Consider the following 13,516-nt stretch of genomic DNA (forward strand, 5'->3'; position numbering starts at 1 on the left):
CCAGAGTTCGTATGTGTTTTGCTTGTTTAGTGTTGGTCAGGACGTGAGCTGGGTGGGAATTCTATGTTGTGTGTCTAGTTCGTCTGTTTCTGTGTTCAGCCTAATTATGGTTCTCAATCAGAGACAGCTGTCAATCGTTGTCCCTGATTGAGAATCATATATAGGTGGCTTGTTTTGTGTTGGGGATTGAGGGTGGTTGTTTCCTGTGTCAGTGTTTGTGCCACACAGGACTGTGACGGTTAGTTTGTTTGTTATTTTGTATAGTGTCTATGTCTAACGTTAGTAGTTTGTGTATTGCACTTTCGTTTGTAGCTTCACAGTCGTTTGTTGTTTTGTATTAGTTTGTCAGTATCTTGTCTTTGTGTTTATTAAATTCATGGAAAATGACCACGCTGCACATTGGTCCTCCGATCCTTCTCTCCTCTCCTCGTCCGAGGAGGAGGAAGAGCTAGACAGCCGTTACATAACTGAAGTTTATTTAGTGCTTTATCCGGGTAGCCGGAAAGTAGAGCATTGCAGTAGTCTAACCTAGAAGTGACAAAAGCATGGATTAATTTTTCTGAAAATTTCTGATTTTTGAAATGTTACGTAGATGGAAAAAAGCTGTCCTTGAAACAGTCTTGATATGTTCGTCAAGAGAGAGATCGGGGTCCAGAGTAACGCGGAGGTCCTTCACAGTTTTATTTGAGATGACTTTACAACCATCAAGATTAATTGTCAGATTTAACAGAAGATCTCTTTGTTTCTTGGGACCTAGAACAAGCATCTCTGTTTTGTCCGAGTTTAAAAGTAGAACGTTTTCAGCCATCCACTTCCTTATGTCTGAAACACAGGCGAGGGCGAGGGCAATTTTGGGGCTTCACCATGTTTAATTGAAATGTACAGCTGTGTGTCATGCGCATAGCAGTGAAAGTTAACATTATGTTTTCGAATGACATCCCCCAGGATTTCCTTTGATTAGGTCTGTTTTGATGGGGGAGAATTTTCAATGGAGGATTTAGCAATGCTGCCATAAATTCCATTGGGTTACTACATCTGTCCTACTTATTTGCCACCATAGTACTTACTGCTGCTGTGTGGCGGGATAACCCTACATGCACACAGAGATACACACATTGCTGTTATTTTAAGCACAAAACATGTATACTTTATTGAATCACACACCCACTTGCCTGTCTGTCTGTCTGTCTGTCTGTCTCACTGAAACAGCTGTAGATGGCTCATGTTCTGGGTTTACAGAGAAAACTGTGATGTAGGCTATGCACGAAACCACAACAAAAATGTAGGATAGCAGCTGTTTTGTACACATTGACACACATATATGTGGTCTTCGTGGGTTGTAAAAAGGAACTATTGTCAGAAAGCAGAAAAACCATAACAAAGACACAGGAATCTGTCCAAGCCCCTGGTTTAATATCTGTGTTCATCTGTGTTGTACACACATCGTGGTGTTGTTGTCTAAGCCTTAATGCCCCCTGTCTCTAGTTAGTGTAGCTGCCACGGTGTAATTTGCTTTAGATTACGAAGTGATGTTTTTCCTTGAGCAGGAACATGCTAGGACAAAGTCTGTCTCTGTAGTATATGACCATGTATGTCCTAGAATAGGATTATGTTCTGGTTGGTCTAGTGCAGGGATGGGCAACTAACTGATGGCTTCAGATCAATTTCCAAAAACGGGTCCCCAACAAAAATAAATAAAGGAACTCAGTCGGGGTCTCAACTTCAAATCAAATCAAATTGTTTTTGTCACATGCGTCGAATACAACAGGTGCAGACCTTACGGTGAATTGCTTACTTACAAGCCCTTAATTAACCAACAATGCTCTTTTAAGAAAATACCACAAAAAAAAAGGTACAGAGTCAATGTGCAGGGGCACCGGTTAGTTGAGGTAATTGAGGTAATATGTAGATGTAGGTAGAGTTATTAAAGTGACTATGCATAGATAATAACAGAGAGTAGCAGCAGCGTAGAGGGGGGGTGGAAATGCTTTGCTGCCTCAGGGCCTGGAGAGCTTGCTATCAAGTGCACCAGCTGTTGTTTACAAAGATACATAGACCTCCACCCCTTGTCTTACCAGAGGCTGCTGTTTTATCCTGCCGATAGTGTGTATGTTATTAATGTCGTTGTTCATCCACGACTAGGTGAAACATAAGATATTACAGTTTTTAATGTCCCGTTGGTAGGATATATGTGCTTTTTGTTCGTCCCACTTATTTTCCAGCGATTGTATGTTGGCTAACAGTACGGATGGCAAAGGCAGATTAGCCACTCCTCGCCTGATCCTCACAAGGCACCCCGATCTACTTCCGATAAATCTCTGTCAACTTGCTGTTGAGAGGTAGAATACAAAAAGTGCAATTTCGAAATTTTGTTGTGCATCAGCAGTTTCTTTTGTTTTGTTTCAGTCATTGACAGTCACTCAATTAGCCCATGCCGGCTAACATTTTTTGATTGGTAAATTAGTCTAGCCATCTATCTAAACTTGTATTAATCACGGCCGAATACCGACAGGGCACGCAGGGCACTTGCCCTGACCTCCTGGTGGCCCCCATTGGTGGCCCCCACTCATATCAAATTAACATGGCCAAAGGCACAGCAAAATGCACAGAATTGCAGGATATTTGCTCTAAAATTGATGCTCCCTTCACCATACTTTACAGTTGGGATGAGGTTTTGATGTTAGTGTGCTGTGCCTTTTTTTCTCCACACAGTGTTGTTGTGTTCCTTCCAAACAACTTAACTGTAGTTTCATCTGTCCACAGAATATGTTGCCAGTAGCGCTGTGAAACATCCAGCTGCTCTGTTGCGAACTTCAGACATGCAGCAATGTTTTTTTTTGGACAGCAGTGGCTTCTTCCTTGGTGTCCTCCCATAAACACCATTCTTTTTTAGTGTTTTACGTATCGTAGACTCATCACCAGAGATGTTTGCATGTTCCAGATATTTCTTTAAGTATCTGACACTAAGATTCTTCTTAACCTCATTGAGCATTCTGCACTGTGCTTTTGCAGTCATCTATGCAGGACGGCCACTCCTAGGGAGAGTAGTAACAGTGCTGAACTTTCTCCATTTATAGACTGTTTGTCTTACCATGGACTGATGAACATCAAGGCTTTTAGAGATACTTTTGTAACCCTTTCCAGCTTTATGCAAGTCAGCAATTCTTAATCGTGGGTCTTCTGAGATCTCTTTTGTTCGAGGTATGGTTTACAAGGCAATGCTTCTTGTAAATAGCCAACTCAAATTTTGTGAGTTATTTATAGGGCAGGGCATAGGGCAAGGCAGCTCTAACCAACATCTGCAATCTCGTCTCAATGTTTGTACTCCAGGTTAGCTGACTCCTGACTCCAATGAGCTTTTGGAGAAGTCATTACCTGTCACGGTTCCTAATGAAGGTGGCTCTCCTTCCTGTTCGGGTGGCGCTCGGCGGTCGTCGTCACTGGCCTACTAGCTGCCACTAATCCCTTTTTTCCCCTTTTCTGTTTATTGGTTTCACCTGTTTTGTGTTTGGTTAATTAGTTGGGCTATATTACCCAATTACCTATATTATTTTGGGGCATTTGTTTTGTGTGCGCCCTGTGTTTTGTGGGGTGACTTATTGTTTGCCGTTTTTGTGCATTCAATTAGCACTACCACTGAACTCTCTGCTTCCTGCGCCTGACTTCGCACCCACTACACCCCGAGCATTACATTACTCTAGGGGATCACATGCTTTTTCCAACCTACACTGTGTATGTTAGAATGATGTATTCAATATAGACAAGAAAGATACAATAATTGATGTGTTATTAGTTTATGCAGACTGTGTTTGTCTGTTGTTGTGACTTAGATAAAGATCAGAACAAATTTTGTGACCAATTTATGCAGAAATCCAGATAATTCCAAAGGGTTCACATACTAGTTCTTGCTACTGTATGTAGAATTGCAGGACGGGACCAGTAAAAAAATGGACATTGGGGGCCCCTCAACCAAATGTCACTTTGGGCGTGAGTATGGATGTGGTCATGCAGACCCGTCAGCCACTGCGGCCCTTCATGATGAGTTTTGATTTTTTAGTGGGCCCAACCCCCATCATAGTTGCCCCTAGTGTGCCTGTGTATTTTAGTGTTGTGTGTAGGTGGTACACAGTCCTGCTGAGTCTACAGCTGGTATTAATCTGTAATACGGGAAAAAGAAATTAAAACGCCGCACACTGCTGCTCATGTCCCAGGTGATATTTATTTACAACAAAGTTTTGACCCTTAGGTCTTCATCAGGCATCCATATCCCAGGTGGGGGTGGGGGGCGGGGGGGGGGTCCTATATATAGGGGCAGTACTCAGTGACATAACTTCCTGAAACAGGGGGTAAAACATGTATAACATAGTTTCACAATATTAACATTCAATGTATCAAAATATATGGTTATACACAGGGAACGTGTTCAATATTTACAGTAATATACATACACATACAATATTCAATCTGGAATATCCCTCATTATCTGACTATTAACAAAATATGTCTGGTTTGCTGTGAGTTGTTTAGTTTTGTTTCCTCCTAGCTCTCCCTCCCCCTCTCTTGCCCTCTCCCTCCCTCCAGCGCTATTTGTCTATCCCTGTATGGGAAACAGTCCAAGCCTCTCCCAGTCTCCCTCCCTCCCAGAGCAGGTTAAGCCACTTTTCTGTCTACCTTTGCTCTGGCCCCGCCCTTCTCTGCCACTTCCTGGTCACATGGACCAGCTTCCAGATGTTAGCAGCCAGCTCTGGGTCATCACAGCACATCCACAACTCTCTGACTCTGTTCTGTCCTGTTCTCTATCCCAGAATTCCCCCAGGAATTCTAACATTTCCTTACTGAACTCCACCAGCCAATCAACAGGTTCTGTAACCGGGACATTTCCTTACTGAACTCCACCAGCCAATCAACAGGTTCTGTAACCGGGACATTTCCTTACTGAACTCCACCAGCCAATCAACAGGTTCTGTAACCGGGACATTTCCTTACTGAACTCCACCAGCCAATCAACAGGTATCGTGTTCACCTGCAGTCCATACTCTCTCTCCCTCCCTCCATTCCCCTTCTCCCTCTCTGGCTCTTTGACAGATCTAGAGTTACACCCTTTCCTAAGTATTACCTGACCAGGTGAAGCCGCTTTGCCTGAAGTGAACGTTGCTCTGTGAGTTCTGTAAGTACTTCAACAAACTCTGTGGTCAGAATGTATGACTGCTACCTATCTACACAGCTCTGAAGGTTAACAGTAAGTAGAAGAAGTCTACTTGACAGTTTGTCTATTGTCTCATACTTCTGTTTGTGTATTTGCATCTATGAAAGTCGTTTGAATGTTGTGTGTGTGTGTGTGTGTGTCAGACATGTTCTCTTCCCTATATTTTTCCTGTCTCTGTTAAGTGTCTGTACAGTAACTTATCCATATTATCTGTTTTGAGCCTCTGAGTGTAACTCTGTGCTGATCCAGACAGACTGAGCCATTAGAGCCGCTCCATTGAGCTCATTGGCTGCCTGCTTCTCTCCTGTCCTCTGAGCTCTGCTGTTCCAGACAGTAGACTTGATGGACAGGGTGTAGAGAGGGCATTGATTACCATAGTCTGTGTTTTAATCTTAAATAATGTTTGACAGATTTCTGGATCTGGGAAGCTTATTTGCTAAAATCTAATTGTTTGTTTAAGTGTGGTATTAGAAGTCACGGTACACACAGTACCCTCTAGGCTGGAGCTCCTTAGATCTCAACCACCTGGCTGGATAATGATGAACCAATTACTTTCCTACAGTACGCATATTACATAACTAACACACATTATGTTAAATAGTCTAACCTTCATGAACTTTAGGTCTCATATCACAAGTGTCAAATATCAATGACATACTTCTACAGGGATGAATGTTTAAGTTATGTCATGTAATTTGCATGCGTTGTGTACATGCACTTGATATTTGTGTGCTTACACTTCAGCCTGGTCTCATAGACTAGACATTGTAAACGTAAACCCTGGACATTCAAATTAGCATGATATGTTGTGTTTGGTATGGTTACATAAGACAAAAGGTTACTTAAGGAAAAAATTAAGATTACATGATTGGTTGGTTGCTTGGTTCGTTTGGTGGGGTGGGGTAACACAAAGGTTGCATGTTCGAATCTCATCAAGGACAACTTTTGCATTTTAGCTACTTAGAAACTTTGCTACTACTTACTAATTTGCAGCTACTTAGCATGTTAGCTAACCCTTCCCCTAACCCTAAACATGTAACCTAACTCCTAACCTTAACCCTTACCTTAACCCTAACCTTAACCCCAACCCCTAGCCTAGCCTAGCCTACGCTAGCTGCCTAGCTAATGCTAGCATTAGCTACCTAGCCACCTTGCTAATGTTAGCCACAACGTATTGCAAATTCATAACATATTGTACAAATTGCAATTTGCAAAACAAAATATCATAAAATGGATGAAGGACATCCACAAATTAATACATACGTAACATATCATACAAATGGAGAGAGACAAATGGTATGTTTACTATGTTATGTCTACCCCTTAGTCCAGGTTGATACACTTGATATGGGTACACATATCAAACTAAACCATGTGTGAAGTATAGGGTTGCAAAAAAAAACTTTGAATAAATTCCCTGTTTTTCCAAAAGAATTCCCGGAATCAGGAGGGAATAAGCAGGAAATCCGGAATCTTCCAACCAGGATTTCTGGAAAAACAGGGAATATATTGAAAGTTCCAGGAATTATGCAACCCTAGTGAAGTATGTGGTTGTGTCGACAGAGGGTGTTGACAGGTTGTTGACAGAATGTGTTGACAGGATGTGTTCACAATGTATTGACTTGGTATGTTGACAGGCTGTTGACAGAGTATGTTGAAAGAGTGTGTTGACAGAGGGTGTTGACAGGTTTGTGACAGTGTTGACAGGTAGTGTTGACAGGTTGTGTAGATAGGATTTGTCAGTGGTTCCCAAACTAGCGGTCGCGACCCCACATTGGGTCGCCTGCTATGAAAATTGAGGGAGAATTTCCAAAATCCTGAAAACTAAATATATACAAAAGAAAGTATATTTTATAATATCGTCTTTGTATCTCAAAATCATTGTAATGTGGCAAACCTTAAAAATCTAAATGAAAATTATTGAAGTCTAAAATATCAAATTCAACCAGAGAGCGCCCTAGATCATGGGAAACTTTATTGTTGCACTTGAATCATTCCCACAGTGAATGGCTAGGCCTGCTACGCTATGAAACCACACACTATTGCAGAGACTTTAATATTACCGGATGCAATTGATATAGTAAAAACAATGGCAGAAGCACAGAAACCCACATCAATACTTTTGTCAGATATTCATGCTATAGCTAGCAATCAAGAGGAGACTGACTGAACAACTCAAACTCCCCAGCTTATGATCTCCAATGGACGATAGCTGTGAGGGCCGAGATGCCCATGCATTGACTTTTGTTCGCTATAGATGTCGGAGATGCTATTCAGGAGGACATATTGTTCTGTTTCTCGAATCCTGAGCTTGAAACAGCACAGGGGATGTTCAGTGTGCTGCGTGGCTATATTTACAAAAAACAGATTCAATGGGATTGAATGGTGGGCTTTTGCACAGATAAGGCTCCATCTATGGCAGTACGGCGGGCAGGACTCTGTACTCTAGTTATGAATGTGTCTCCCTCTGCCATATGGACGCATTGTATGATACACCGAGAGCAACTGGAGGCAAAAGATCTGAGCACAGAACTCTGAGATATACTGCAGCAGGCAACTTCGATTGTAAACTACATCAAACCACATCCACTGCACACGCGTCTGGTTGCTAAATTATGTGGAGATAGGTGATCAGAACATGACAATGTTCTATTTCACACCAAGGCTTGGTGGTTATCGAGGGGGAGAGTTGGAAAGATGTTTCGCACTGAGAGAGGAGCTGTTGTCATTCACAATGGATGTATAACAACTGACTTGGTTGACTTTCTGTGTAATGAAAAGAAAATGTGTTTCCGTGCTTATGTCATAGATATATTTGGGAAAGTGAACGGACTGAATGCAAGCATACAAGGGAAATACAAAAACATTGTACAGATGAGTGACCGAATCAGTGGATTCAGAGGAAATCATTCTTATTGGAGAGAGAGTCTTTCAAAAGCGAACTATGCCCTAATAGCTGTGCATGTTTCTAACAGACAATCAGAAATACTGTTAGAATGTTTTCAATTGTGAATGCCATAGCCCCAAATAAAAAAGTCAACATTAGCTGTTAATTACATTTTTTGTTATATGTTTGGGTTTGCGAGAATCTTCTGATATCAAAATGTGAATATATTTGATATTGTCCTTGTATCTTATCTTATTCCCATTTTCTCTCTCAATTGCTATGTTTGACCTACAGTCTCCTTGTGTGTCCCTTAACCTCAACATGTCATGATTATCTGCAGTGTGACACATTAATTATTCATTTGGCAGTTTATAAAAAATCTGCTTTATGATACCTGATTTCATCATGGGGCACAAGTGGGTTTCTATGTTATTACCCACAGTGCCCCTCTCTGTTATTGCTGCTCTGAATATGTGTGTTTGGAGGAGGAACACAGGGCTGTGGAATGCTCTGCCTGTGACGAACATGTCGGAACAGCCCTGCCTGCCTGGCTCAGACAACACACTGAACCTACCGGCCTGGGAACCTGCAGGGCCAGGCATAACATACCATACTCTGGCTATGTGAGCTGTTAACTCCTTGAAGAACCAAGCATAACATACCATACTCTGGCTATGTGAGCTGTTAACTCCTTGAAGAACCAGGCATAACATACCATACTCTGGCTATGTGAGCTGTTAACTCCTTGAAGAACCAGGCATAACATACCATACTCTGGCTATGTGAGCTGTTAACTCCTTGAAGAACCAGGCATAACATACCATACTCTGGCTATGTGAGCTGTTAACTCCTTGAAGAACCAGGCATAACATACCATACTCTGGCTATGTGAGCTGTGAACTCATTGAAGAACCAGGCATAACATACCATACTCTGGCTATGTGAGCTGTTAACTCCTTGAAGAACCAGGCATAACATACCATACTCTGGCTATGTGAGCTGTTAACTCCTTGAAGAACCAGGCATAACATACCATACTCTGGCTATGTGAGCTGTTAACTCCTTGAAGAACCAGGCATAACATACCATACTCTGGCTATGTGAGCTGTTAACTCCTTGAAGAACCAGGCATAGGTTATTAGAGAAGCAGTACAGTAAATGGGACCTTCATTATGTCCACTGTAGCATGCACATTGCACTCATGCTGTTCCATTCTACATGACATACACATAGTTACATGTCAAAGGATACTCTGATCCCCATGTGCTGTACATGCCTACAGTTTGTTTCTGCGTGGGTGAGGGACAGGATGTGTTTTTATGGAACTGTAATTGGTGTGCTTTTGAAAGGTTTAGATTTGTCAGGTCAACGCAGGTTTTTGTGGATTAGTGTCACTGCCTTTTGTTGTGCTAGCAGGATGTGCATTAGCTGCATTAGTTTACATTATCATAGGAGTACGGGACAAATTTACAGAGCTACACACTGATATACTGCAGACATTAAAATGCTGACAGTAACACACTTAACTTGTCAAAAGGTTGTTTTTCAACCAGAGCCATAAGGAAAAGAGCTGAGTAAGCACTGGGTTGTATCATTACTAACTCATCAACTCACACTGTATCACACGCTCATTGGAGATACACACTGACCAATGTGTGTGTGAGACTGTTTGTGCATTGTATGATTGTCTGTGTAATGTGTACGGTATGTGAGCCGTTTGTATTCATGAGTCATTGGATTAAGTCTCGTATGAGTGGTTCTGGCCTCTGTCTACATTTAATGGTTTCCTTATGCCATCGTTCATCGTCTTTCCTCCCTGAATGTTGGGCAAAGGTTACCCTGGTTACACAAAGGACTGTCTCTAGAAAATGGATGATTTAATTAAATGTGGTGTGAACAAAAGCCAATGAAGAAAGTCCAATCAAACTGATACTTTAGAAAGGCTGAGGCTTAATTTCTCTTTCTTATTAATCATGTAGGCCTGGTTATTGGATGGCTGGTGAGGTGGGCTTTAGCCTGGTCACGTTTCAGCCTGTCATGGCCGTCAGCTGTGTGTCACTCTATTTCCCTCCAGAGCAGGTTAGAGCAGGGTGGGTTGGAGCTCCCCGGGGGTGGTTCTGTGACGCCATGTTGTCACTCTGAGGATTAACACTGCGATAATGATCTCTGGGAGGTGTTCCCCGGGCACGGGTGTGTCTCCTCTGAGTGCTTTGTTGCGTGTGTGTGTGTGTGTGTGTGTGTGTGTGTGTGTGTGTGAATGTAAACCTCAGATTTTACTGTTTTATTACACAAAGGCATTGCTTTGTTTAATGAGTTCCAGATACTGCAGAGGACTCTGTGACTGATTGTTCTGCTGCCGTTGTCTGTATAGACTACACATATATTAAACATGTATACATTCTATTACCTCTATATCGTACTCTTCTTCTTAACCTGCGTCTTCGCGAGAGAGAGTGAGAGAGTGAGAGAGTGAATGAGTGAGTTCTTCTGAGTTCTGCAAAATGTTTTAATTAGAGTTGGATAAAAAAATGACATCAATAAGGGATCATAGCTTTACCTGGATTCACCTGGTTAGTTAATGTAGATAAACTTGAATTTTTAACCTCAACATCTTCAATCCAAATCTAAATTCCATGCCTAAAACCTTGATTTTGGACAAAACTACCTGAATGGACTATTACTACCAAGGACTATAAAGAAAAAATGTATAACAAACCAAAACCTGCAGAAGAAACACAGCGGAACCTAGAAATACCATCCAACACAACACTGAGTAATGTTCAGCCTAAACCCACTTCTGAAGCCACAAAGTAAAAGACAATCATCTCTACGTAATTTTGTTATATAAAGCTTAATAAATAAGGCTACTGAGCTACCAAGCTGCTAGGACAGAAATGACCTGGCTGCAGCTTTAATGGCTTATCCCTGTGGAGAGGTCATTACAATACATTACCCTATGGATATTAAAAAAACACTGCAAGGAATAAGTACAAACAAACTCCTCAAGGACAATCCAGAGACACTATTTGCTGACTGCTACAAAGAGGGGAATGTAAGCAACATCATTTTCCACACAGACCATCCCCTGGCATGGCGCAGTGCTATAAGAGCACACTACCCCTATGTCAAGAGAGAGGGTATTGGCCCAGGGTGGAAACTCAGAATACTAGACATTGAGGAAATTGAAACAACCTCTGTCAACGTGTACAAGTCTGGGACAGTGGTGCAGGGCATCCTCATGCAGTTCCTGTAGGACTTTTACAGGATCAAAGAGAGAGCACAGCAGGAAAAGATCTCTCTCTGTGACGACTCCCCCATCCTGAGTGAGTCTGATCACACCTCTTCAAACTGTCCTGCAGACGAGGACAGTCACCCCCCCAGCACTGAACACCCAGGTCCCACAACTGCACTGCTCCTCCATCATTGAGAGGGATAAATTCACAGAGCTGGAGAGAGACATGGTGGAGCTCAGAGAGTTAGTCCACACAATCCAAAACAGAACAAACCCACAAAACAGACCAGCACAGCAACACCCCCCAACAAGACCCGGAGGGCAGAAGGTGGAGCTGGACGGCTGTCTGAGAGAGATGGCTGCTCTACGGACTGAGGTGAGACAACTTAAATAGGCACACATGGCACTGAAGGAGGAGGTGACTAAGCTGTGGTGTGACAGAGAGCAGGACACTCCCCCAGAGAAGCCAGCAGAACAGCCCACCTCAGACCCGGACCACAACCTCAACGGGACAGATACCACAGGACCCACCAACCCAACAGACCCCACCCCCTCCTAACAGCCCCCCTGTCAGCTCCACTGATAGCTCTCTTGACAACCCCAACACATCCACTGAGAACACACAAAAGCCAGAGATTGTGCTCCTCATTGACTCAAATGCCAAATACATTCAAGAGGATAAACTTTTTCCCAAACACAACGTGGCTAAACTCTGGTGCCCAAACACTAGGCATGCCCCTGAGCTGTTGTCAGAGGACAGACTAGGGTCACCCAGCCACATAATTCACAAAGGTACAAATGACCTGAGGGCCCAATAGGAACGGGTGGCCACAGCACTCACTTTCCCCAACGCACAAGTGGTTATTGCCACACTGCTACCATGAAAGACGTTCACCCTGCCACTATACAGTGGGTGAATGCAAGCATTACACAAGATTTGGGCTCAAAACTTAATGTCTACTTGGCACACCACTCCACCCTGGACTTGAACAACCTTTATGACCAGGTCCACCTCTACAAGGCAGCAATCCCAACTTTTGCAAGGACCCTGAAGGACGTCACCCTCAACCATAGCCCTAGCAACTCACACAGGAGCAACAGAGCAATGGACACCCCGCCCAAACCAGCAAGACCCCTCCTGAAGGACCTGCACCCACGCCAAGAGGACCTACACCCAGACCACAGCATCACCAGCCACACCCCAACCAGCTAAGACAACCCCAAGCAAACCCTGGCCACACTCTACATACTGTAGGCCCCCCATATCAGACCTATGCCCCTTCTGCCCACCCCATGCCCCCAGCCCCTACGGCAAGGACCTCAACATGACAGTAGGACATGGCCAGGCCGTGAGCAGAGCAATAGGCCCAACCCCCACTATTACACCCACCCAAGCCCCATCCTGCGACCTAAGAGGTATGTATCAGATGCTCAACATGCTCTTCTCAGACCTACTGTGATGGTCCAGGCCTAAACCACACAAAAACAACACTAGACACTATGGAACACAAAGCTTTTACTATCTCATCCTGGAATATACAAGGTCTGAGGTCATCTGCCTTTAGCCTGAAGAGCAGGAACATAGACTTTATCAAAGAAATTTGAAATACAGACATTGTCATACTACAAGAAACATGGAATAAAGGAGACGGACCCACTGGTTGCCCTCTAGGTTAGAGAGCTGGTAGTCCCATCCACCAAACTAACAGGTCTGAAACAGGGGAGAGACTCAGGGGGTATGCTAATTTGATATAGAGCAGACCTAACCCACTCTATTAAATTAGTCAAAACAGGAACATTTTACATCTGGCTAGAAATTAATAAGGAAATAATCTCAACAGAGAAAAATGTCCTCATGTGTGCTACCTATATCCCCCCAATATAATCCCCATACTTGAACGATGACAGCTTCTCCATCCTAGAGGGGGAGATCAACAATTTCCAAGCCCAGGGACATGTACTAGTCTGTGGCCACCTAAATGCCAGAACTGGATAAGAACCTGACACCCTCAGCACACAGGGGGACAAACACCTACCTGGAGGTGAAAGCATTCCCTCCCACACATGCCCCCATAGCCCCCATAAAGCCAGCAGCATACCACCCTGCACACCACTGCTGTCTTGCTTCTGAAGCTAAGCAGGGTTGGTCCTGGTCAGTCCCTGGATGGGAGACCAGATGCTGCTGGAAGTG

The 13,516-nt window shown here is 43.3% G+C and overlaps 1 protein-coding gene across 2 annotated transcripts in view; it reads left to right on the forward strand.

The window, feature by feature from the left end:
* Positions 1–5,146: 5,146 nt before the first annotated feature.
* The window catches only part of LOC129869627 (E3 ubiquitin-protein ligase LNX-like), a 119,675-nt gene continuing 111,305 nt past the window's right edge, over positions 5,147–13,516 (forward strand). For both annotated transcript variants that reach the window (XM_055944212.1, XM_055944213.1), the window contains exon 1: positions 5,147–5,239. The gene's annotated coding sequence lies outside the window, so the exon portion shown is untranslated. The remainder of the gene's footprint in view (positions 5,240–13,516) is intronic.

Source organism: Salvelinus fontinalis, chromosome 14 (genome assembly GCF_029448725.1).
Source record: "Salvelinus fontinalis isolate EN_2023a chromosome 14, ASM2944872v1, whole genome shotgun sequence".
Taxonomy (NCBI): Eukaryota; Metazoa; Chordata; class Actinopteri; order Salmoniformes; family Salmonidae; genus Salvelinus; species Salvelinus fontinalis.